General features: G+C 40.8%; 49 non-coding genes and 5 pseudogenes across 49 annotated transcripts; all 54 read left to right on the top strand.

Moving 5' to 3' along the window:
* The first annotated feature begins 431 nt into the window (after positions 1 to 431).
* On the top strand, positions 432 to 550 carry LOC114773370 (5S ribosomal RNA). The gene has a single exon (XR_003744316.1). It is a non-coding gene; the product is annotated as a 5S ribosomal RNA (ribosomal RNA).
* Positions 551 to 697: 147 nt separating this feature from the next.
* On the top strand, positions 698 to 817 carry LOC114773367 (5S ribosomal RNA). The gene has a single exon (XR_003744313.1). It is a non-coding gene; the product is annotated as a 5S ribosomal RNA (ribosomal RNA).
* A 144-nt stretch (positions 818 to 961) lies between these two features.
* On the top strand, positions 962 to 1,079 carry LOC114773293 (5S ribosomal RNA). The gene has a single exon (XR_003744256.1). It is a non-coding gene; the product is annotated as a 5S ribosomal RNA (ribosomal RNA).
* Positions 1,080 to 1,223: 144 nt separating this feature from the next.
* Positions 1,224 to 1,342, top strand: LOC114773361 (5S ribosomal RNA). Its single transcript, XR_003744307.1, has one exon. It is a non-coding gene; the product is annotated as a 5S ribosomal RNA (ribosomal RNA).
* A 143-nt stretch (positions 1,343 to 1,485) lies between these two features.
* LOC114773360 (5S ribosomal RNA) lies at positions 1,486 to 1,604 on the top strand. Its single transcript, XR_003744306.1, has one exon. It is a non-coding gene; the product is annotated as a 5S ribosomal RNA (ribosomal RNA).
* A 145-nt stretch (positions 1,605 to 1,749) lies between these two features.
* On the top strand, positions 1,750 to 1,869 carry LOC114773371 (5S ribosomal RNA). The gene has a single exon (XR_003744317.1). It is a non-coding gene; the product is annotated as a 5S ribosomal RNA (ribosomal RNA).
* Positions 1,870 to 2,013: 144 nt separating this feature from the next.
* Positions 2,014 to 2,132, top strand: LOC114773359 (5S ribosomal RNA). Its single transcript, XR_003744305.1, has one exon. It is a non-coding gene; the product is annotated as a 5S ribosomal RNA (ribosomal RNA).
* A 144-nt stretch (positions 2,133 to 2,276) lies between these two features.
* Positions 2,277 to 2,395, top strand: LOC114773358 (5S ribosomal RNA). The gene has a single exon (XR_003744304.1). It is a non-coding gene; the product is annotated as a 5S ribosomal RNA (ribosomal RNA).
* A 144-nt stretch (positions 2,396 to 2,539) lies between these two features.
* LOC114773357 (5S ribosomal RNA) lies at positions 2,540 to 2,658 on the top strand. Its single transcript, XR_003744303.1, has one exon. It is a non-coding gene; the product is annotated as a 5S ribosomal RNA (ribosomal RNA).
* Positions 2,659 to 2,802: 144 nt separating this feature from the next.
* LOC114773356 (5S ribosomal RNA) lies at positions 2,803 to 2,921 on the top strand. The gene has a single exon (XR_003744302.1). It is a non-coding gene; the product is annotated as a 5S ribosomal RNA (ribosomal RNA).
* A 144-nt stretch (positions 2,922 to 3,065) lies between these two features.
* On the top strand, positions 3,066 to 3,184 carry LOC114773354 (5S ribosomal RNA). Its single transcript, XR_003744300.1, has one exon. It is a non-coding gene; the product is annotated as a 5S ribosomal RNA (ribosomal RNA).
* Positions 3,185 to 3,328: 144 nt separating this feature from the next.
* LOC114773365 (5S ribosomal RNA) lies at positions 3,329 to 3,448 on the top strand. The gene has a single exon (XR_003744311.1). It is a non-coding gene; the product is annotated as a 5S ribosomal RNA (ribosomal RNA).
* Positions 3,449 to 3,592: 144 nt separating this feature from the next.
* LOC114773353 (5S ribosomal RNA) lies at positions 3,593 to 3,711 on the top strand. The gene has a single exon (XR_003744299.1). It is a non-coding gene; the product is annotated as a 5S ribosomal RNA (ribosomal RNA).
* Positions 3,712 to 3,855: 144 nt separating this feature from the next.
* Positions 3,856 to 3,974, top strand: LOC114773352 (5S ribosomal RNA). The gene has a single exon (XR_003744298.1). It is a non-coding gene; the product is annotated as a 5S ribosomal RNA (ribosomal RNA).
* Positions 3,975 to 4,118: 144 nt separating this feature from the next.
* Positions 4,119 to 4,237, top strand: LOC114773351 (5S ribosomal RNA). Its single transcript, XR_003744297.1, has one exon. It is a non-coding gene; the product is annotated as a 5S ribosomal RNA (ribosomal RNA).
* Positions 4,238 to 4,381: 144 nt separating this feature from the next.
* Positions 4,382 to 4,500, top strand: LOC114773350 (5S ribosomal RNA). Its single transcript, XR_003744296.1, has one exon. It is a non-coding gene; the product is annotated as a 5S ribosomal RNA (ribosomal RNA).
* Positions 4,501 to 4,644: 144 nt separating this feature from the next.
* Positions 4,645 to 4,763, top strand: LOC114773349 (5S ribosomal RNA). Its single transcript, XR_003744295.1, has one exon. It is a non-coding gene; the product is annotated as a 5S ribosomal RNA (ribosomal RNA).
* A 144-nt stretch (positions 4,764 to 4,907) lies between these two features.
* Positions 4,908 to 5,026, top strand: LOC114773368 (5S ribosomal RNA). The gene has a single exon (XR_003744314.1). It is a non-coding gene; the product is annotated as a 5S ribosomal RNA (ribosomal RNA).
* A 144-nt stretch (positions 5,027 to 5,170) lies between these two features.
* Positions 5,171 to 5,289, top strand: LOC114773348 (5S ribosomal RNA). Its single transcript, XR_003744294.1, has one exon. It is a non-coding gene; the product is annotated as a 5S ribosomal RNA (ribosomal RNA).
* A 144-nt stretch (positions 5,290 to 5,433) lies between these two features.
* LOC114773347 (5S ribosomal RNA) lies at positions 5,434 to 5,552 on the top strand. The gene has a single exon (XR_003744293.1). It is a non-coding gene; the product is annotated as a 5S ribosomal RNA (ribosomal RNA).
* Positions 5,553 to 5,696: 144 nt separating this feature from the next.
* Positions 5,697 to 5,815, top strand: LOC114773346 (5S ribosomal RNA). The gene has a single exon (XR_003744292.1). It is a non-coding gene; the product is annotated as a 5S ribosomal RNA (ribosomal RNA).
* A 144-nt stretch (positions 5,816 to 5,959) lies between these two features.
* On the top strand, positions 5,960 to 6,078 carry LOC114773345 (5S ribosomal RNA). Its single transcript, XR_003744291.1, has one exon. It is a non-coding gene; the product is annotated as a 5S ribosomal RNA (ribosomal RNA).
* Positions 6,079 to 6,222: 144 nt separating this feature from the next.
* LOC114773343 (5S ribosomal RNA) lies at positions 6,223 to 6,341 on the top strand. The gene has a single exon (XR_003744289.1). It is a non-coding gene; the product is annotated as a 5S ribosomal RNA (ribosomal RNA).
* A 144-nt stretch (positions 6,342 to 6,485) lies between these two features.
* On the top strand, positions 6,486 to 6,604 carry LOC114773342 (5S ribosomal RNA). The gene has a single exon (XR_003744288.1). It is a non-coding gene; the product is annotated as a 5S ribosomal RNA (ribosomal RNA).
* Positions 6,605 to 6,748: 144 nt separating this feature from the next.
* Positions 6,749 to 6,867, top strand: LOC114773341 (5S ribosomal RNA). The gene has a single exon (XR_003744287.1). It is a non-coding gene; the product is annotated as a 5S ribosomal RNA (ribosomal RNA).
* Positions 6,868 to 7,010: 143 nt separating this feature from the next.
* LOC114773340 (5S ribosomal RNA) lies at positions 7,011 to 7,129 on the top strand. Its single transcript, XR_003744286.1, has one exon. It is a non-coding gene; the product is annotated as a 5S ribosomal RNA (ribosomal RNA).
* Positions 7,130 to 7,273: 144 nt separating this feature from the next.
* Positions 7,274 to 7,392, top strand: LOC114773339 (5S ribosomal RNA). Its single transcript, XR_003744285.1, has one exon. It is a non-coding gene; the product is annotated as a 5S ribosomal RNA (ribosomal RNA).
* A 144-nt stretch (positions 7,393 to 7,536) lies between these two features.
* Positions 7,537 to 7,655, top strand: LOC114773337 (5S ribosomal RNA). The gene has a single exon (XR_003744284.1). It is a non-coding gene; the product is annotated as a 5S ribosomal RNA (ribosomal RNA).
* A 144-nt stretch (positions 7,656 to 7,799) lies between these two features.
* LOC114773336 (5S ribosomal RNA) lies at positions 7,800 to 7,918 on the top strand. Its single transcript, XR_003744283.1, has one exon. It is a non-coding gene; the product is annotated as a 5S ribosomal RNA (ribosomal RNA).
* Positions 7,919 to 8,062: 144 nt separating this feature from the next.
* Positions 8,063 to 8,180, top strand: LOC114773301 (5S ribosomal RNA). The gene has a single exon (XR_003744263.1). It is a non-coding gene; the product is annotated as a 5S ribosomal RNA (ribosomal RNA).
* Positions 8,181 to 8,324: 144 nt separating this feature from the next.
* On the top strand, positions 8,325 to 8,443 carry LOC114773335 (5S ribosomal RNA). The gene has a single exon (XR_003744282.1). It is a non-coding gene; the product is annotated as a 5S ribosomal RNA (ribosomal RNA).
* A 144-nt stretch (positions 8,444 to 8,587) lies between these two features.
* Positions 8,588 to 8,706, top strand: LOC114773334 (5S ribosomal RNA). Its single transcript, XR_003744281.1, has one exon. It is a non-coding gene; the product is annotated as a 5S ribosomal RNA (ribosomal RNA).
* Positions 8,707 to 8,850: 144 nt separating this feature from the next.
* Positions 8,851 to 8,969, top strand: LOC114773333 (5S ribosomal RNA). Its single transcript, XR_003744280.1, has one exon. It is a non-coding gene; the product is annotated as a 5S ribosomal RNA (ribosomal RNA).
* A 144-nt stretch (positions 8,970 to 9,113) lies between these two features.
* Positions 9,114 to 9,232, top strand: LOC114773331 (5S ribosomal RNA). Its single transcript, XR_003744278.1, has one exon. It is a non-coding gene; the product is annotated as a 5S ribosomal RNA (ribosomal RNA).
* A 144-nt stretch (positions 9,233 to 9,376) lies between these two features.
* On the top strand, positions 9,377 to 9,495 carry LOC114773330 (5S ribosomal RNA). The gene has a single exon (XR_003744277.1). It is a non-coding gene; the product is annotated as a 5S ribosomal RNA (ribosomal RNA).
* Positions 9,496 to 9,639: 144 nt separating this feature from the next.
* Positions 9,640 to 9,758, top strand: LOC114773329 (5S ribosomal RNA). The gene has a single exon (XR_003744276.1). It is a non-coding gene; the product is annotated as a 5S ribosomal RNA (ribosomal RNA).
* Positions 9,759 to 9,902: 144 nt separating this feature from the next.
* Positions 9,903 to 10,021, top strand: LOC114773328 (5S ribosomal RNA). The gene has a single exon (XR_003744275.1). It is a non-coding gene; the product is annotated as a 5S ribosomal RNA (ribosomal RNA).
* Positions 10,022 to 10,165: 144 nt separating this feature from the next.
* Positions 10,166 to 10,284, top strand: LOC114773327 (5S ribosomal RNA). Its single transcript, XR_003744274.1, has one exon. It is a non-coding gene; the product is annotated as a 5S ribosomal RNA (ribosomal RNA).
* Positions 10,285 to 10,428: 144 nt separating this feature from the next.
* Positions 10,429 to 10,547, top strand: LOC114773326 (5S ribosomal RNA). The gene has a single exon (XR_003744273.1). It is a non-coding gene; the product is annotated as a 5S ribosomal RNA (ribosomal RNA).
* A 144-nt stretch (positions 10,548 to 10,691) lies between these two features.
* LOC114773325 (5S ribosomal RNA) lies at positions 10,692 to 10,810 on the top strand. The gene has a single exon (XR_003744272.1). It is a non-coding gene; the product is annotated as a 5S ribosomal RNA (ribosomal RNA).
* A 143-nt stretch (positions 10,811 to 10,953) lies between these two features.
* LOC114773321 (5S ribosomal RNA) lies at positions 10,954 to 11,072 on the top strand. The gene has a single exon (XR_003744271.1). It is a non-coding gene; the product is annotated as a 5S ribosomal RNA (ribosomal RNA).
* Positions 11,073 to 11,216: 144 nt separating this feature from the next.
* Positions 11,217 to 11,335, top strand: LOC114773310 (5S ribosomal RNA). Its single transcript, XR_003744270.1, has one exon. It is a non-coding gene; the product is annotated as a 5S ribosomal RNA (ribosomal RNA).
* Positions 11,336 to 11,478: 143 nt separating this feature from the next.
* Positions 11,479 to 11,597, top strand: LOC114773299 (5S ribosomal RNA). The gene has a single exon (XR_003744261.1). It is a non-coding gene; the product is annotated as a 5S ribosomal RNA (ribosomal RNA).
* Positions 11,598 to 11,741: 144 nt separating this feature from the next.
* On the top strand, positions 11,742 to 11,860 carry LOC114773366 (5S ribosomal RNA). The gene has a single exon (XR_003744312.1). It is a non-coding gene; the product is annotated as a 5S ribosomal RNA (ribosomal RNA).
* Positions 11,861 to 12,004: 144 nt separating this feature from the next.
* LOC114773355 (5S ribosomal RNA) lies at positions 12,005 to 12,123 on the top strand. The gene has a single exon (XR_003744301.1). It is a non-coding gene; the product is annotated as a 5S ribosomal RNA (ribosomal RNA).
* Positions 12,124 to 12,267: 144 nt separating this feature from the next.
* On the top strand, positions 12,268 to 12,385 carry LOC114773300 (5S ribosomal RNA). Its single transcript, XR_003744262.1, has one exon. It is a non-coding gene; the product is annotated as a 5S ribosomal RNA (ribosomal RNA).
* Positions 12,386 to 12,529: 144 nt separating this feature from the next.
* On the top strand, positions 12,530 to 12,648 carry LOC114773344 (5S ribosomal RNA). The gene has a single exon (XR_003744290.1). It is a non-coding gene; the product is annotated as a 5S ribosomal RNA (ribosomal RNA).
* Positions 12,649 to 12,792: 144 nt separating this feature from the next.
* Positions 12,793 to 12,911, top strand: LOC114773332 (5S ribosomal RNA). Its single transcript, XR_003744279.1, has one exon. It is a non-coding gene; the product is annotated as a 5S ribosomal RNA (ribosomal RNA).
* A 145-nt stretch (positions 12,912 to 13,056) lies between these two features.
* LOC114773305 (5S ribosomal RNA) lies at positions 13,057 to 13,176 on the top strand. Its single transcript, XR_003744267.1, has one exon. It is a non-coding gene; the product is annotated as a 5S ribosomal RNA (ribosomal RNA).
* A 142-nt stretch (positions 13,177 to 13,318) lies between these two features.
* LOC114773316 (uncharacterized) lies at positions 13,319 to 13,438 on the top strand (annotated as a pseudogene).
* Positions 13,439 to 13,580: 142 nt separating this feature from the next.
* On the top strand, positions 13,581 to 13,699 carry LOC114773315 (uncharacterized; annotated as a pseudogene).
* A 417-nt stretch (positions 13,700 to 14,116) lies between these two features.
* Positions 14,117 to 14,236, top strand: LOC114773324 (uncharacterized; annotated as a pseudogene).
* A 143-nt stretch (positions 14,237 to 14,379) lies between these two features.
* Positions 14,380 to 14,488, top strand: LOC114773320 (uncharacterized; annotated as a pseudogene).
* Positions 14,489 to 14,631: 143 nt separating this feature from the next.
* Positions 14,632 to 14,750, top strand: LOC114773313 (uncharacterized; annotated as a pseudogene).
* The last annotated feature ends 213 nt before the right edge of the window (positions 14,751 to 14,963 follow it).

The following is a 14,963-nucleotide window of genomic DNA, read 5'->3' as shown; positions in this document are numbered from 1 at the left end:
CTTTAACTGTTGAAAAACTTTTTAAAAATGAAAGTTTTTTTGCAGCGCTTTGTTAGGTTTTTTCTAAAGTAAGTTAAGAGGTATTTTCACTCTGTGATAACTGGTTTGTCATAAGCCTAGGTTGTTTAAAGTCCAAGATTTGCAAGGCAGAGGATTGCTTACTGTCATACCATCCAAGAACCCCGGTCTCGTCCTGATCTCGGAAGCTAAATAAGGCCTTGGTGCCTAGGTTAGTACTACTTGGATGGGTAACCCTTACCTTGGGAATACCCAGGATTGTAAGCATTTAACTGTTTGAAAACTTTTAAAATGAAGTTTTTTTGCATCGCTTTGGTAGTTTTTTTTACTAAAGTAAGTTAAGAGGTATTTTCACTCTGTGATATGTTTTCAAGCCTAGGTTTTTTAAAGTCCAAGATTTTCAAGCAGAGATTGCTTATGGCCATACCAGCCCAAGAACCTCCGGTCTCGTCTGATCTCGGAAGCTAAGAAGGCTTGGGCCTGGTTAGTACTTGGATGGGAGACCTCCTGGGAATACCAGGTGCTGTAAGCTTTAACTGTTGAAAAAACTTTTTAAAATGAAGTTTTTTTGCATCGCTTTGTTAGTTTTTTTCTAAAGGTAAGTTAAGAGGTATTTTCACTCTGTGATATGTTTTCAAGCCTAGGTTGTTTAAAGTCCAAAGATTTTCAAGCAGAGATTGCTTACGGCCATACCAGCCCAAGAACGCCCGGTCTCGTCTGATCTCGGAAGCTAAGAAGGCTTGGGCCTGGTTAGTACTTGGATGGGAGACCTCCTGGGAAATACCAGGTGCTGTAAGCTTTAACTGTTGAAAAACTTTTTAAAATGAAGTTTTTTTGCATCGCTTTGTTAGTTTTTTTCTAAAGTAAGTTAAGAGGTATTTTCACTCTGTGATATGTTTTCAAGCCTAGGTTGTTTAAAGTCCAAGATTTTCAAGCAGAGATTGCTTACGGCCATACCAGCCCAAGAACGCCCGGTCTCGTCTGATCTCGGAAGCTAAGAAGGCTTGGGCCTGGTTAGTACTTGGATGGAGACCTCCTGGGAATACCAGGTGCTGTAAGCTTTAACTGTTGAAAAACTTTTTAAAATGAAGTTTTTTTGCATCGCTTTGTTAGTTTTTTTCTAAAGTAAGTTAAGAGGTATTTTCACTCTGTGATATGTTTTCAAGCCTAGGTTGTTTAAAGTCCAAGATTTTCAAGCAGAGATTGCTTACGGCCATACCAGCCCAAGAACGCCCGGTCTCGTCTGATCTCGGAAGCTAAGAAGGCTTGGGCCTGGTTAGTACTTGGATGGGAGACCTCCTGGGAATACCAGGTGCTGTAAGCTTTAACTGTTGAAAAACTTTTTAAAATGAAGTTTTTTTGCATCGCTTTGTTAGTTTTTTCTAAAGTAAGTTAAGAGGTATTTTCACTCTGTGATATGTTTTCAAGCCTAGGTTGTTTAAAGTCCAAGATTTTCAAGCAGAGATTGCTTACGGCCATACCAGCCCAAGAACGCCCGGTCTCGTCTGATCTCGGAAGCTAAGAAGGCTTGGGCCTGGTTAGTACTTGGATGGGAGACCTCCTGGGAATACCAGGTGCTGTAAGCTTTAACTGTTGAAAAAACTTTTTAAAATGAAGTTTTTTTGCATCGCTTTGTTAGTTTTTTTCTAAAGTAAGTTAAGAGGTATTTTCACTCTGTGATATGTTTTCAAGCCTAGGTTGTTTAAAGTCCAAGATTTTCAAGCAGAGATTGCTTACGGCCATACCAGCCCAAGAACGCCCGGTCTCGTCTGATCTCGGAAGCTAAGAAGGCTTGGGCCTGGTTAGTACTTGGATGGGAGACCTGCCTGGGAATACCAGGTGCTGTAAGCTTTAACTGTTGAAAAACTTTTTAAAATGAAGTTTTTTTGCATCGCTTTGTTAGTTTTTTTCTAAAGTAAGTTAAGAGGTATTTTCACTCTGTGATATGTTTTCAAGCCTAGGTTGTTTAAAGTCCAAGATTTTCAAGCAGAGATTGCTTACGGCCATACCAGCCCAAGAACGCCCGGTCTCGTCTGATCTCGGAAGCTAAGAAGGCTTGGGCCTGGTTAGTACTTGGATGGGAGACCTCCTGGGAATACCAGGTGCTGTAAGCTTTAACTGTTGAAAAACTTTTTAAAATGAAGTTTTTTTGCATCGCTTTGTTAGTTTTTTTCTAAAGTAAGTTAAGAGGTATTTTCACTCTGTGATATGTTTTCAAGCCTAGGTTGTTTAAAGTCCAAGATTTTCAAGCAGAGATTGCTTACGGCCATACCAGCCCAAGAACGCCCGGTCTCGTCTGATCTCGGAAGCTAAGAAGGCTTGGGCCTGGTTAGTACTTGGATGGGAGACCTCCTGGGAATACCAGGTGCTGTAAGCTTTAACTGTTGAAAAACTTTTTAAAATGAAGTTTTTTTGCATCGCTTTGTTAGTTTTTTTCTAAAGTAAGTTAAGAGGTATTTTCACTCTGTGATATGTTTTCAAGCCTAGGTTGTTTAAAGTCCAAGATTTTCAAGCAGAGATTGCTTACGGCCATACCAGCCCAAGAACGCCCGGTCTCGTCTGATCTCGGAAGCTAAGAAGGCTTGGGCCTGGTTAGTACTTGGATGGGAGACCTCCTGGGAATACCAGGTGCTGTAAGCTTTAACTGTTGAAAAACTTTTTAAAATGAAGTTTTTTTGCATCGCTTTGTTAGTTTTTTTCTAAAGTAAGTTAAGAGGTATTTTCACTCTGTGATATGTTTTCAAGCCTAGGTTGTTTAAAGTCCAAGATTTTCAAGCAGAGATTGCTTACGGCCATACCAGCCCAAGAACGCCCGGTCTCGTCTGATCTCGGAAGCTAAGAAGGCTTGGGCCTGGTTAGTACTTGGATGGGAGACCTCCTGGGAATACCAGGTGCTGTAAGCTTTAACTGTTGAAAAACTTTTTAAAATGAAGTTTTTTTGCATCGCTTTGTTAGTTTTTTTCTAAAGTAAGTTAAGAGGTATTTTCACTCTGTGATATGTTTTCAAGCCTAGGTTGTTTAAAGTCCAAGATTTTCAAGCAGAGATTGCTTACGGCCATACCAGCCCAAGAACGCCCGGTCTCGTCTGATCTCGGAAGCTAAGAAGGCTTGGGCCTGGTTAGTACTTGGATGGGAGACCTCCTGGGAATACCAGGTGCTGTAAGCTTTAACTGTTGAAAAACTTTTTAAAATGAAGTTTTTTTGCATCGCTTTGTTAGTTTTTTTCTAAAGTAAGTTAAGAGGTATTTTCACTCTGTGATATGTTTTCAAGCCTAGGTTGTTTAAAGTCCAAGATTTTCAAGCAGAGATTGCTTACGGCCATACCAGCCCAAGAACGCCCGGTCTCGTCTGATCTCGGAAGCTAAGAAGGCTTGGGCCTGGTTAGTACTTGGATGGGAGACCTCCTGGGAAATACCAGGTGCTGTAAGCTTTAACTGTTGAAAAACTTTTTAAAATGAAGTTTTTTTGCATCGCTTTGTTAGTTTTTTTCTAAAGTAAGTTAAGAGGTATTTTCACTCTGTGATATGTTTTCAAGCCTAGGTTGTTTAAAGTCCAAGATTTTCAAGCAGAGATTGCTTACGGCCATACCAGCCCAAGAACGCCCGGTCTCGTCTGATCTCGGAAGCTAAGAAGGCTTGGGCCTGGTTAGTACTTGGATGGGAGACCTCCTGGGAATACCAGGTGCTGTAAGCTTTAACTGTTGAAAAACTTTTTAAAATGAAGTTTTTTTGCATCGCTTTGTTAGTTTTTTTCTAAAGTAAGTTAAGAGGTATTTTCACTCTGTGATATGTTTTCAAGCCTAGGTTGTTTAAAGTCCAAGATTTTCAAGCAGAGATTGCTTACGGCCATACCAGCCCAAGAACGCCCGGTCTCGTCTGATCTCGGAAGCTAAGAAGGCTTGGGCCTGGTTAGTACTTGGATGGGAGACCTCCTGGGAATACCAGGTGCTGTAAGCTTTAACTGTTGAAAAACTTTTTAAAATGAAGTTTTTTTGCATCGCTTTGTTAGTTTTTTTCTAAAGTAAGTTAAGAGGTATTTTCACTCTGTGATATGTTTTCAAGCCTAGGTTGTTTAAAGTCCAAGATTTTCAAGCAGAGATTGCTTACGGCCATACCAGCCCAAGAACGCCCGGTCTCGTCTGATCTCGGAAGCTAAGAAGGCTTGGGCCTGGTTAGTACTTGGATGGGAGACCTCCTGGGAATACCAGGTGCTGTAAGCTTTAACTGTTGAAAAACTTTTTAAAATGAAGTTTTTTTGCATCGCTTTGTTAGTTTTTTTCTAAAGTAAGTTAAGAGGTATTTTCACTCTGTGATATGTTTTCAAGCCTAGGTTGTTTAAAGTCCAAGATTTTCAAGCAGAGATTGCTTACGGCCATACCAGCCCAAGAACGCCCGGTCTCGTCTGATCTCGGAAGCTAAGAAGGCTTGGGCCTGGTTAGTACTTGGATGGGAGACCTCCTGGGAATACCAGGTGCTGTAAGCTTTAACTGTTGAAAAACTTTTTAAAATGAAGTTTTTTTGCATCGCTTTGTTAGTTTTTTTCTAAAGTAAGTTAAGAGGTATTTTCACTCTGTGATATGTTTTCAAGCCTAGGTTGTTTAAAGTCCAAGATTTTCAAGCAGAGATTGCTTACGGCCATACCAGCCCAAGAACGCCCGGTCTCGTCTGATCTCGGAAGCTAAGAAGGCTTGGGCCTGGTTAGTACTTGGATGGGAGACCTCCTGGGAATACCAGGTGCTGTAAGCTTTAACTGTTGAAAAACTTTTTAAAATGAAGTTTTTTTGCATCGCTTTGTTAGTTTTTTTCTAAAGTAAGTTAAGAGGTATTTTCACTCTGTGATATGTTTTCAAGCCTAGGTTGTTTAAAGTCCAAGATTTTCAAGCAGAGATTGCTTACGGCCATACCAGCCCAAGAACGCCCGGTCTCGTCTGATCTCGGAAGCTAAGAAGGCTTGGGCCTGGTTAGTACTTGGATGGGAGACCTCCTGGGAATACCAGGTTCTGTAAGCTTTAACTGTTGAAAAACTTTTTAAAATGAAGTTTTTTTGCATCGCTTTGTTAGTTTTTTTCTAAAGTAAGTTAAGAGGTATTTTCACTCTGTGATATGTTTTCAAGCCTAGGTTGTTTAAAGTCCAAGATTTTCAAGCAGAGATTGCTTACGGCCATACCAGCCCAAGAACGCCCGGTCTCGTCTGATCTCGGAAGCTAAGAAGGCTTGGGCCTGGTTAGTACTTGGATGGGAGACCTCCTGGGAATACCAGGTGCTGTAAGCTTTAACTGTTGAAAAACTTTTTAAAATGAAGTTTTTTTGCATCGCTTTGTTAGTTTTTTTCTAAAGTAAGTTAAGAGGTATTTTCACTCTGTGATATGTTTTCAAGCCTAGGTTGTTTAAAGTCCAAGATTTTCAAGCAGAGATTGCTTACGGCCATACCAGCCCAAGAACGCCCGGTCTCGTCTGATCTCGGAAGCTAAGAAGGCTTGGGCCTGGTTAGTACTTGGATGGGAGACCTCCTGGGAATACCAGGTGCTGTAAGCTTTAACTGTTGAAAAACTTTTTAAAATGAAGTTTTTTTGCATCGCTTTGTTAGTTTTTTTCTAAAGTAAGTTAAGAGGTATTTTCACTCTGTGATATGTTTTCAAGCCTAGGTTGTTTAAAGTCCAAGATTTTCAAGCAGAGATTGCTTACGGCCATACCAGCCCAAGAACGCCCGGTCTCGTCTGATCTCGGAAGCTAAGAAGGCTTGGGCCTGGTTAGTACTTGGATGGGAGACCTCCTGGGAATACCAGGTGCTGTAAGCTTTAACTGTTGAAAAACTTTTTAAAATGAAGTTTTTTTGCATCGCTTTGTTAGTTTTTTTCTAAAGTAAGTTAAGAGGTATTTTCACTCTGTGATATGTTTTCAAGCCTAGGTTGTTTAAAGTCCAAGATTTTCAAGCAGAGATTGCTTACGGCCATACCAGCCCAAGAACGCCCGGTCTCGTCTGATCTCGGAAGCTAAGAAGGCTTGGGCCTGGTTAGTACTTGGATGGGAGACCTCCTGGGAATACCAGGTGCTGTAAGCTTTAACTGTTGAAAAACTTTTTAAAATGAAGTTTTTTTGCATCGCTTTGTTAGTTTTTTTCTAAAGTAAGTTAAGAGGTATTTTCACTCTGTGATATGTTTTCAAGCCTAGGTTGTTTAAAGTCCAAGATTTTCAAGCAGAGATTGCTTACGGCCATACCAGCCCAAGAACGCCCGGTCTCGTCTGATCTCGGAAGCTAAGAAGGCTTGGGCCTGGTTAGTACTTGGATGGGAGACCTCCTGGGAATACCAGGTGCTGTAAGCTTTAACTGTTGAAAAACTTTTTAAAATGAAGTTTTTTTGCATCGCTTTGTTAGTTTTTTTCTAAAGTAAGTTAAGAGGTATTTTCACTCTGTGATATGTTTTCAAGCCTAGGTTGTTTAAAGTCCAAGATTTTCAAGCAGAGATTGCTTACGGCCATACCAGCCCAAGAACGCCCGGTCTCGTCTGATCTCGGAAGCTAAGAAGGCTTGGGCCTGGTTAGTACTTGGATGGGAGACCTCCTGGGAATACCAGGTGCTGTAAGCTTTAACTGTTGAAAAACTTTTTAAAATGAAGTTTTTTTGCATCGCTTTGTTAGTTTTTTTCTAAAGTAAGTTAAGAGGTATTTTCACTCTGTGATATGTTTTCAAGCCTAGGTTGTTTAAAGTCCAAGATTTTCAAGCAGAGATTGCTTACGGCCATACCAGCCCAAGAACGCCCGGTCTCGTCTGATCTCGGAAGCTAAGAAGGCTTGGGCCTGGTTAGTACTTGGATGGGAGACCTCCTGGGAATACCAGGTGCTGTAAGCTTTAACTGTTGAAAAACTTTTTAAAATGAAGTTTTTTTGCATCGCTTTGTTAGTTTTTTCTAAAGTAAGTTAAGAGGTATTTTCACTCTGTGATATGTTTTCAAGCCTAGGTTGTTTAAAGTCCAAGATTTTCAAGCAGAGATTGCTTACGGCCATACCAGCCCAAGAACGCCCGGTCTCGTCTGATCTCGGAAGCTAAGAAGGCTTGGGCCTGGTTAGTACTTGGATGGGAGACCTCCTGGGAATACCAGGTGCTGTAAGCTTTAACTGTTGAAAAACTTTTTAAAATGAAGTTTTTTTGCATCGCTTTGTTAGTTTTTTTCTAAAGTAAGTTAAGAGGTATTTTCACTCTGTGATATGTTTTCAAGCCTAGGTTGTTTAAAGTCCAAGATTTTCAAGCAGAGATTGCTTACGGCCATACCAGCCCAAGAACGCCCGGTCTCGTCTGATCTCGGAAGCTAAGAAGGCTTGGGCCTGGTTAGTACTTGGATGGGAGACCTCCTGGGAATACCAGGTGCTGTAAGCTTTAACTGTTGAAAAACTTTTTAAAATGAAGTTTTTTTGCATCGCTTTGTTAGTTTTTTTCTAAAGTAAGTTAAGAGGTATTTTCACTCTGTGATATGTTTTCAAGCCTAGGTTGTTTAAAGTCCAAGATTTTCAAGCAGAGATTGCTTACGGCCATACCAGCCCAAGAACGCCCGGTCTCGTCTGATCTCGGAAGCTAAGAAGGCTTGGGCCTGGTTAGTACTTGGATGGGAGACCTCCTGGGAATACCAGGTGCTGTAAGCTTTAACTGTTGAAAAACTTTTTAAAATGAAGTTTTTTTGCATCGCTTTGTTAGTTTTTTTCTAAAGTAAGTTAAGAGGTATTTTCACTCTGTGATATGTTTTCAAGCCTAGGTTGTTTAAAGTCCAAGATTTTCAAGCAGAGATTGCTTACGGCCATACCAGCCCAAGAACGCCCGGTCTCGTCTGATCTCGGAAGCTAAGAAGGCTTGGGCCTGGTTAGTACTTGGATGGGAGACCTCCTGGGAATACCAGGTGCTGTAAGCTTTAACTGTTGAAAAACTTTTTAAAATGAAGTTTTTTTGCATCGCTTTGTTAGTTTTTTTCTAAAGTAAGTTAAGAGGTATTTTCACTCTGTGATATGTTTTCAAGCCTAGGTTGTTTAAAGTCCAAGATTTTCAAGCAGAGATTGCTTACGGCCATACCAGCCCAAGAACGCCCGGTCTCGTCTGATCTCGGAAGCTAAGAAGGCTTGGGCCTGGTTAGTACTTGGATGGGAGACCTCCTGGAATACCAGGTGCTGTAAGCTTTAACTGTTGAAAAACTTTTTAAAATGAAGTTTTTTTGCATCGCTTTGTTAGTTTTTTTCTAAAGTAAGTTAAGAGGTATTTTCACTCTGTGATATGTTTTCAAGCCTAGGTTGTTTAAAGTCCAAGATTTTCAAGCAGAGATTGCTTACGGCCATACCAGCCCAAGAACGCCCGGTCTCGTCTGATCTCGGAAGCTAAGAAGGCTTGGGCCTGGTTAGTACTTGGATGGGAGACCTCCTGGGAATACCAGGTGCTGTAAGCTTTAACTGTTGAAAAACTTTTTAAAATGAAGTTTTTTTGCATCGCTTTGTTAGTTTTTTTCTAAAGTAAGTTAAGAGGTATTTTCACTCTGTGATATGTTTTCAAGCCTAGGTTGTTTAAAGTCCAAGATTTTCAAGCAGAGATTGCTTACGGCCATACCAGCCCAAGAACGCCCGGTCTCGTCTGATCTCGGAAGCTAAGAAGGCTTGGGCCTGGTTAGTACTTGGATGGGAGACCTCCTGGGAATACCAGGTGCTGTAAGCTTTAACTGTTGAAAAACTTTTTAAAATGAAGTTTTTTTGCATCGCTTTGTTAGTTTTTTTCTAAAGTAAGTTAAGAGGTATTTTCACTCTGTGATATGTTTTCAAGCCTAGGTTGTTTAAAGTCCAAGATTTTCAAGCAGAGATTGCTTACGGCCATACCAGCCCAAGAACGCCCGGTCTCGTCTGATCTCGGAAGCTAAGAAGGCTTGGGCCTGGTTAGTACTTGGATGGGAGACCTCCTGGGAATACCAGGTGCTGTAAGCTTTAACTGTTGAAAAACTTTTTAAAATGAAGTTTTTTTGCATCGCTTTGTTAGTTTTTTTCTAAAGTAAGTTAAGAGGTATTTTCACTCTGTGATATGTTTTCAAGCCTAGGTTGTTTAAAGTCCAAGATTTTCAAGCAGAGATTGCTTACGGCCATACCAGCCCAAGAACGCCCGGTCTCGTCTGATCTCGGAAGCTAAGAAGGCTTGGGCCTGGTTAGTACTTGGATGGGAGACCTCCTGGGAATACCAGGTGCTGTAAGCTTTAACTGTTGAAAAACTTTTTAAAATGAAGTTTTTTTGCATCGCTTTGTTAGTTTTTTTCTAAAGTAAGTTAAGAGGTATTTTCACTCTGTGATATGTTTTCAAGCCTAGGTTGTTTAAAGTCCAAGATTTTCAAGCAGAGATTGCTTACGGCCATACCAGCCCAAGAACGCCCGGTCTCGTCTGATCTCGGAAGCTAAGAAGGCTTGGGCCTGGTTAGTACTTGGATGGGAGACCTCCTGGGAATACCAGGTGCTGTAAGCTTTAACTGTTGAAAAACTTTTTAAAATGAAGTTTTTTTGCATCGCTTTGTTAGTTTTTTTCTAAAGTAAGTTAAGAGGTATTTTCACTCTGTGATATGTTTTCAAGCCTAGGTTGTTTAAAGTCCAAGATTTTCAAGCAGAGATTGCTTACGGCCATACCAGCCCAAGAACGCCCGGTCTCGTCTGATCTCGGAAGCTAAGAAGGCTTGGGCCTGGTTAGTACTTGGATGGGAGACCTCCTGGGAATACCAGGTGCTGTAAGCTTTAACTGTTGAAAAACTTTTTAAAATGAAGTTTTTTTGCATCGCTTTGTTAGTTTTTTTCTAAAGTAAGTTAAGAGGTATTTTCACTCTGTGATATGTTTTCAAGCCTAGGTTGTTTAAAGTCCAAGATTTTCAAGCAGAGATTGCTTACGGCCATACCAGCCCAAGAACGCCCGGTCTCGTCTGATCTCGGAAGCTAAGAAGGCTTGGGCCTGGTTAGTACTTGGATGGGAGACCTCCTGGGAATACCAGGTGCTGTAAGCTTTAACTGTTGAAAAACTTTTTAAAATGAAGTTTTTTTGCATCGCTTTGTTAGTTTTTTTCTAAAGTAAGTTAAGAGGTATTTTCACTCTGTGATATGTTTTCAAGCCTAGGTTGTTTAAAGTCCAAGATTTTCAAGCAGAGATTGCTTACGGCCATACCAGCCCAAGAACGCCCGGTCTCGTCTGATCTCGGAAGCTAAGAAGGCTTGGGCCTGGTTAGTACTTGGATGGGAGACCTCCTGGGAATACCAGGTGCTGTAAGCTTTAACTGTTGAAAAACTTTTTAAAATGAAGTTTTTTTGCATCGCTTTGTTAGTTTTTTTCTAAAGTAAGTTAAGAGGTATTTTCACTCTGTGATATGTTTTCAAGCCTAGGTTGTTTAAAGTCCAAGATTTTCAAGCAGAGATTGCTTACGGCCATACCAGCCCAAGAACGCCCGGTCTCGTCTGATCTCGGAAGCTAAGAAGGCTTGGGCCTGGTTAGTACTTGGATGGGAGACCTCCTGGGAATACCAGGTGCTGTAAGCTTTAACTGTTGAAAAACTTTTTAAAATGAAGTTTTTTTGCATCGCTTTGTTAGTTTTTTTCTAAAGTAAGTTAAGAGGTATTTTCACTCTGTGATATGTTTTCAAGCCTAGGTTGTTTAAAGTCCAAGATTTTCAAGCAGAGATTGCTTACGGCCATACCAGCCCAAGAACGCCCGGTCTCGTCTGATCTCGGAAGCTAAGAAGGCTTGGGCCTGGTTAGTACTTGGATGGGAGACCTCCTGGGAATACCAGGTGCTGTAAGCTTTAACTGTTGAAAAACTTTTTAAAATGAAGTTTTTTTGCATCGCTTTGTTAGTTTTTTCTAAAGTAAGTTAAGAGGTATTTTCACTCTGTGATATGTTTTCAAGCCTAGGTTGTTTAAAGTCCAAGATTTTCAAGCAGAGATTGCTTACGGCCATACCAGCCCAAGAACGCCCGGTCTCGTCTGATCTCGGAAGCTAAGAAGGCTTGGGCCTGGTTAGTACTTGGATGGGAGACCTCCTGGGAATACCAGGTGCTGTAAGCTTTAACTGTTGAAAAACTTTTTAAAATGAAGTTTTTTTGCATCGCTTTGTTAGTTTTTTTCTAAAGTAAGTTAAGAGGTATTTTCACTCTGTGATATGTTTTCAAGCCTAGGTTGTTTAAAGTCCAAGATTTTCAAGCAGAGATTGCTTACGGCCATACCAGCCCAAGAACGCCCGGTCTCGTCTGATCTCGGAAGCTAAGAAGGCTTGGGCCTGGTTAGTACTTGGATGGGAGACCTCCTGGGAATACCAGGTGCTGTAAGCTTTAACTGTTGAAAAACTTTTTAAAATGAAGTTTTTTTGCATCGCTTTGTTAGTTTTTTCTAAAGTAAGTTAAGAGGTATTTTCACTCTGTGATATGTTTTCAAGCCTAGGTTGTTTAAAGTCCAAGATTTTCAAGCAGAGATTGCTTACGGCCATACCAGCCCAAGAACGCCCGGTCTCGTCTGATCTCGGAAGCTAAGAAGGCTTGGGCCTGGTTAGTACTTGGATGGGAGACCTCCTGGGAATACCAGGTGCTGTAAGCTTTAACTGTTGAAAAACTTTTTAAAATGAAGTTTTTTTGCATCGCTTTGTTAGTTTTTTTCTAAAGTAAGTTAAGAGGTATTTTCACTCTGTGATATGTTTTCAAGCCTAGGTTGTTTAAAGTCCAAGATTTTCAAGCAGAGATTGCTTACGGCCATACCAGCCCAAGAACGCCCGGTCTCGTCTGATCTCGGAAGCTAAGAAGGCTTGGGCCTGGTTAGTACTTGGATGGGAGACCTCCTGGGAATACCAGGTGCTGTAAGCTTTAACTGTTGAAAAACTTTTTAAAATGAAGTTTTTTTGCATCGCTTTGTTAGTTTTTTTCTAAAGTAAGTTAAGAGGTATTTTCACTCTGTGATATGTTTTCAAGCCTAGGTTGTTTAAAGTCCAAGATTTTCAAGCAGAGATTGCTTACGGCCATACCAGCCCAAGAACGCCCGGTCTCGTCTGATCTCGGAAGCTAAGAAGGCTTGGGCCTGGTTAGTACTTGGATGGGAGACCTCCTGGGAATACCAGGTGCTGTAAGCTTTAACTGTTGAAAAACTTTTTAAAATGAAGTTTTTTTGCATCGCTTTGTTAGTTTTTTTCTAAAGTAAGTTAAGAGGTATTTTCACTCTGTGATATGTTTTCAAGCCTAGGTTGTTTAAAGTCCAAGATTTTCAAGCAGAGATTGCTTACGGCCATACCAGCCCAAGAACGCCCGGTCTCGTCTGATCTCGGAAGCTAAGAAGGCTTGGGCCTGGTTAGTACTTGGATGGGAGACCTCCTGGAATACCAGGTGCTGTAAGCTTTAACTGTTGAAAAACTTTTTAAAATGAAGTTTTTTTGCATCGCTTTGTTAGTTTTTTTCTAAAGTAAGTTAAGAGGTATTTTCACTCTGTGATATGTTTTCAAGCCTAGGTTGTTTAAAGTCCAAGATTTTCAAGCAGAGATTGCTTACGGCCATACCAGCCCAAGAACGCCCGGTCTCGTCTGATCTCGGAAGCTAAGAAGGCTTGGGCCTGGTTAGTACTTGGATGGGAGACCTCCTGGGAATACCAGGTGCTGTAAGCTTTAACTGTTGAAAAACTTTTTAAAATGAAGTTTTTTTTGCATCGCTTTGTTAGTTTTTTCTAAAGTAAGTTAAGAGGTATTTTCACTCTGTGATATGTTTTCAAGCCTAGGTTGTTTAAAGTCCAAGATTTTCAAGCAGAGATTGCTTACGGCCATACCAGCCCAAGAACGCCCGGTCTCGTCTGATCTCGGAAGCTAAGAAGGCTTGGGCCTGGTTAGTACTTGGATGGGAGACCTCCTGGGAATACCAGGTGCTGTAAGCTTTAACTGTTGAAAAAACTTTTTTAAATGAAGTTTTTTTGCATCGCTTTGTTAGTTTTTTCTAAAGTAAGTTAAGAGGTATTTTCACTCTGTGATATGTTTTCAAGCCTAGGTTGTTTAAAGTCCAAGATTTTTCAAGCAGAGATTGCTTACGGCCATACCAGCCCAAGAACGCCCGGTCTCGTCTGATCTCGGAAGCTAAGAAGGCTTGGGCCTGGTTGGTACTTGGGTGGGAGACCTTCCTGGGAATACCAGGTGCTGTAAGCTTAACTGTTGAAAACTTTTTAAAATGAAGTTTTTTTGCATCGCTTTGTTAGTTTTTTTCTAAAGTAAGTTAAGAGGTATTTTCACTCTGTGATATGTTTTCAAGCCTAGGTTGTTTAAAGTCCAAGATTTTCAAGCAGAGATTGCTTACGGCCCAACCAGCCCAAGAACGCCCGGTCTCGTCTGATCTCGGAAGCTAAGAAGGCTTGGGCCTGGTTAGTACTTGGATGGGCAGACCTCCTGGGAATACCAGGTGCTGTAAGCTTAACTGTTTGAAAAACTTTTTAAATGAAGTTTTTTTGCATCGCTTTGTAGAGTTTTTTTCTAAAGTAAGTTAAGAGGTATTTTCACTCTGTGATATGTTTTCAAGCCTAGGTTGTTAAAGTCCAAGATTTTAAGCAGAGATTGCTTACGGCCATACCAGCCCAAGAACGCCCGGTCTCGTCTGATCTCGGAAGCTAAGAAGGCTTGGGCCTGGTTATTACTTGGATGGGAGACCTCCTGGAACTACCAGGTGCTGTAAGCTTTAACTGTTGAAAACTTTTTTAAATGAAGTTTTTTGCATCCGCTTGTTCGTTTTTTTCTAAAGTAAGTTAAGAGGTATTTTCACTCTGTGATATGTTTTCAAGCCTAGGTTTCTAAAGGTCCAAGATTTTTCAAGCAGAGCTTTTGCTTACGGGCCATACCAGCACGAAGAACGGACCCGGTCTGTCGTCTGATCTCGGCAGCTAAGAAGGACTTGGGACCTGCGTTAGGACTTGGATGGGAGACTGCCTGAGAATACCAGGTGATGTAAGGTTTAACTGTTGAAAAACTTTTTAAAATGAAGTTTTTTGCATCGCTTTTTTTAGCTTTTTTCTAAATGAAGTTAAGAGTCATTTTCACTCTCAGATATGTTTTGAAACCTTTTTTGTTTAAAGTCCAAGATTTTCATGCAGAAATTGGTTACGGACATACCAGCCGAAGAACGCACCGGTCTCATCTGATCTCGGAAGCTAAGAAGACTTGGGCCTGGTTAGTACTTGGATGGGAGAGTGCCTGAGAATACCAGGTGCTGTAAGCTTAAACTGTTGAAAAACTTTTTTAAATGAAGTTTTTTGCATCGCTTTGTTAGCTTTTTTCTAAAGTAAGTTAAGAAGTATTTTCACTCTTGGATATGTTTTGAAGCCTTTTTTGTTTAAAGTCCAAGATTTTCAAGCAGAGATTGCTTACGGCCATACCAGCCGAAGAACGTCTGATCTCGGAAGCTAAGAAGGCTTGGGCCTGGTTAGTACTTGGATGGGAGACTGCCTGAGAATACCAGGTGCTGTAAGCTTTAACTGTTGAAAAACTTTTTAAAATGAATTTTTTTGCATCGCTTTGTTAGCTTTTTTCTAAATGAAGTTAAAAGTCATTTTCACTCTCGGATATGTTTTGAAGCCTTTTTTGTTTATAGTCCAAGATTTTCATGCAGAAATTGGTTACGGACATACCAGCCGAAGAACGCCCGGTCTCGTCTGATCTCGGAAGCTAAGAAGGCTTGGGCCTGGTTAGTACTTGGATGGGAGACTGCCTGAGAATACCAGGTGCTGTAAGCTTTAACTGTTGAAAATCTTTTTAAAATTAAGTTATTTGCATCGCTTTGTTAGCTTTTTTCTAAATGAAATTAAGAGTCAATTTTAGTCTCGGATATGTTTTCCCGCCTTTTTATTTTTATTTTTTACAAACTGCTCTTCAGGTGTCCGTGTCTGTGAGTGCTCTACGAGAATCTTTCACAGGCTTGGCTGTGGAGTGGGATGCAGCTGAATAGA

This window comes from Denticeps clupeoides, unplaced genomic scaffold (assembly GCF_900700375.1).
Source record: "Denticeps clupeoides unplaced genomic scaffold, fDenClu1.1, whole genome shotgun sequence".
NCBI classification, from domain to species: domain Eukaryota; kingdom Metazoa; phylum Chordata; class Actinopteri; order Clupeiformes; family Denticipitidae; genus Denticeps; species Denticeps clupeoides.
This window is presented reverse-complemented; position numbering and strand designations above follow the sequence as displayed.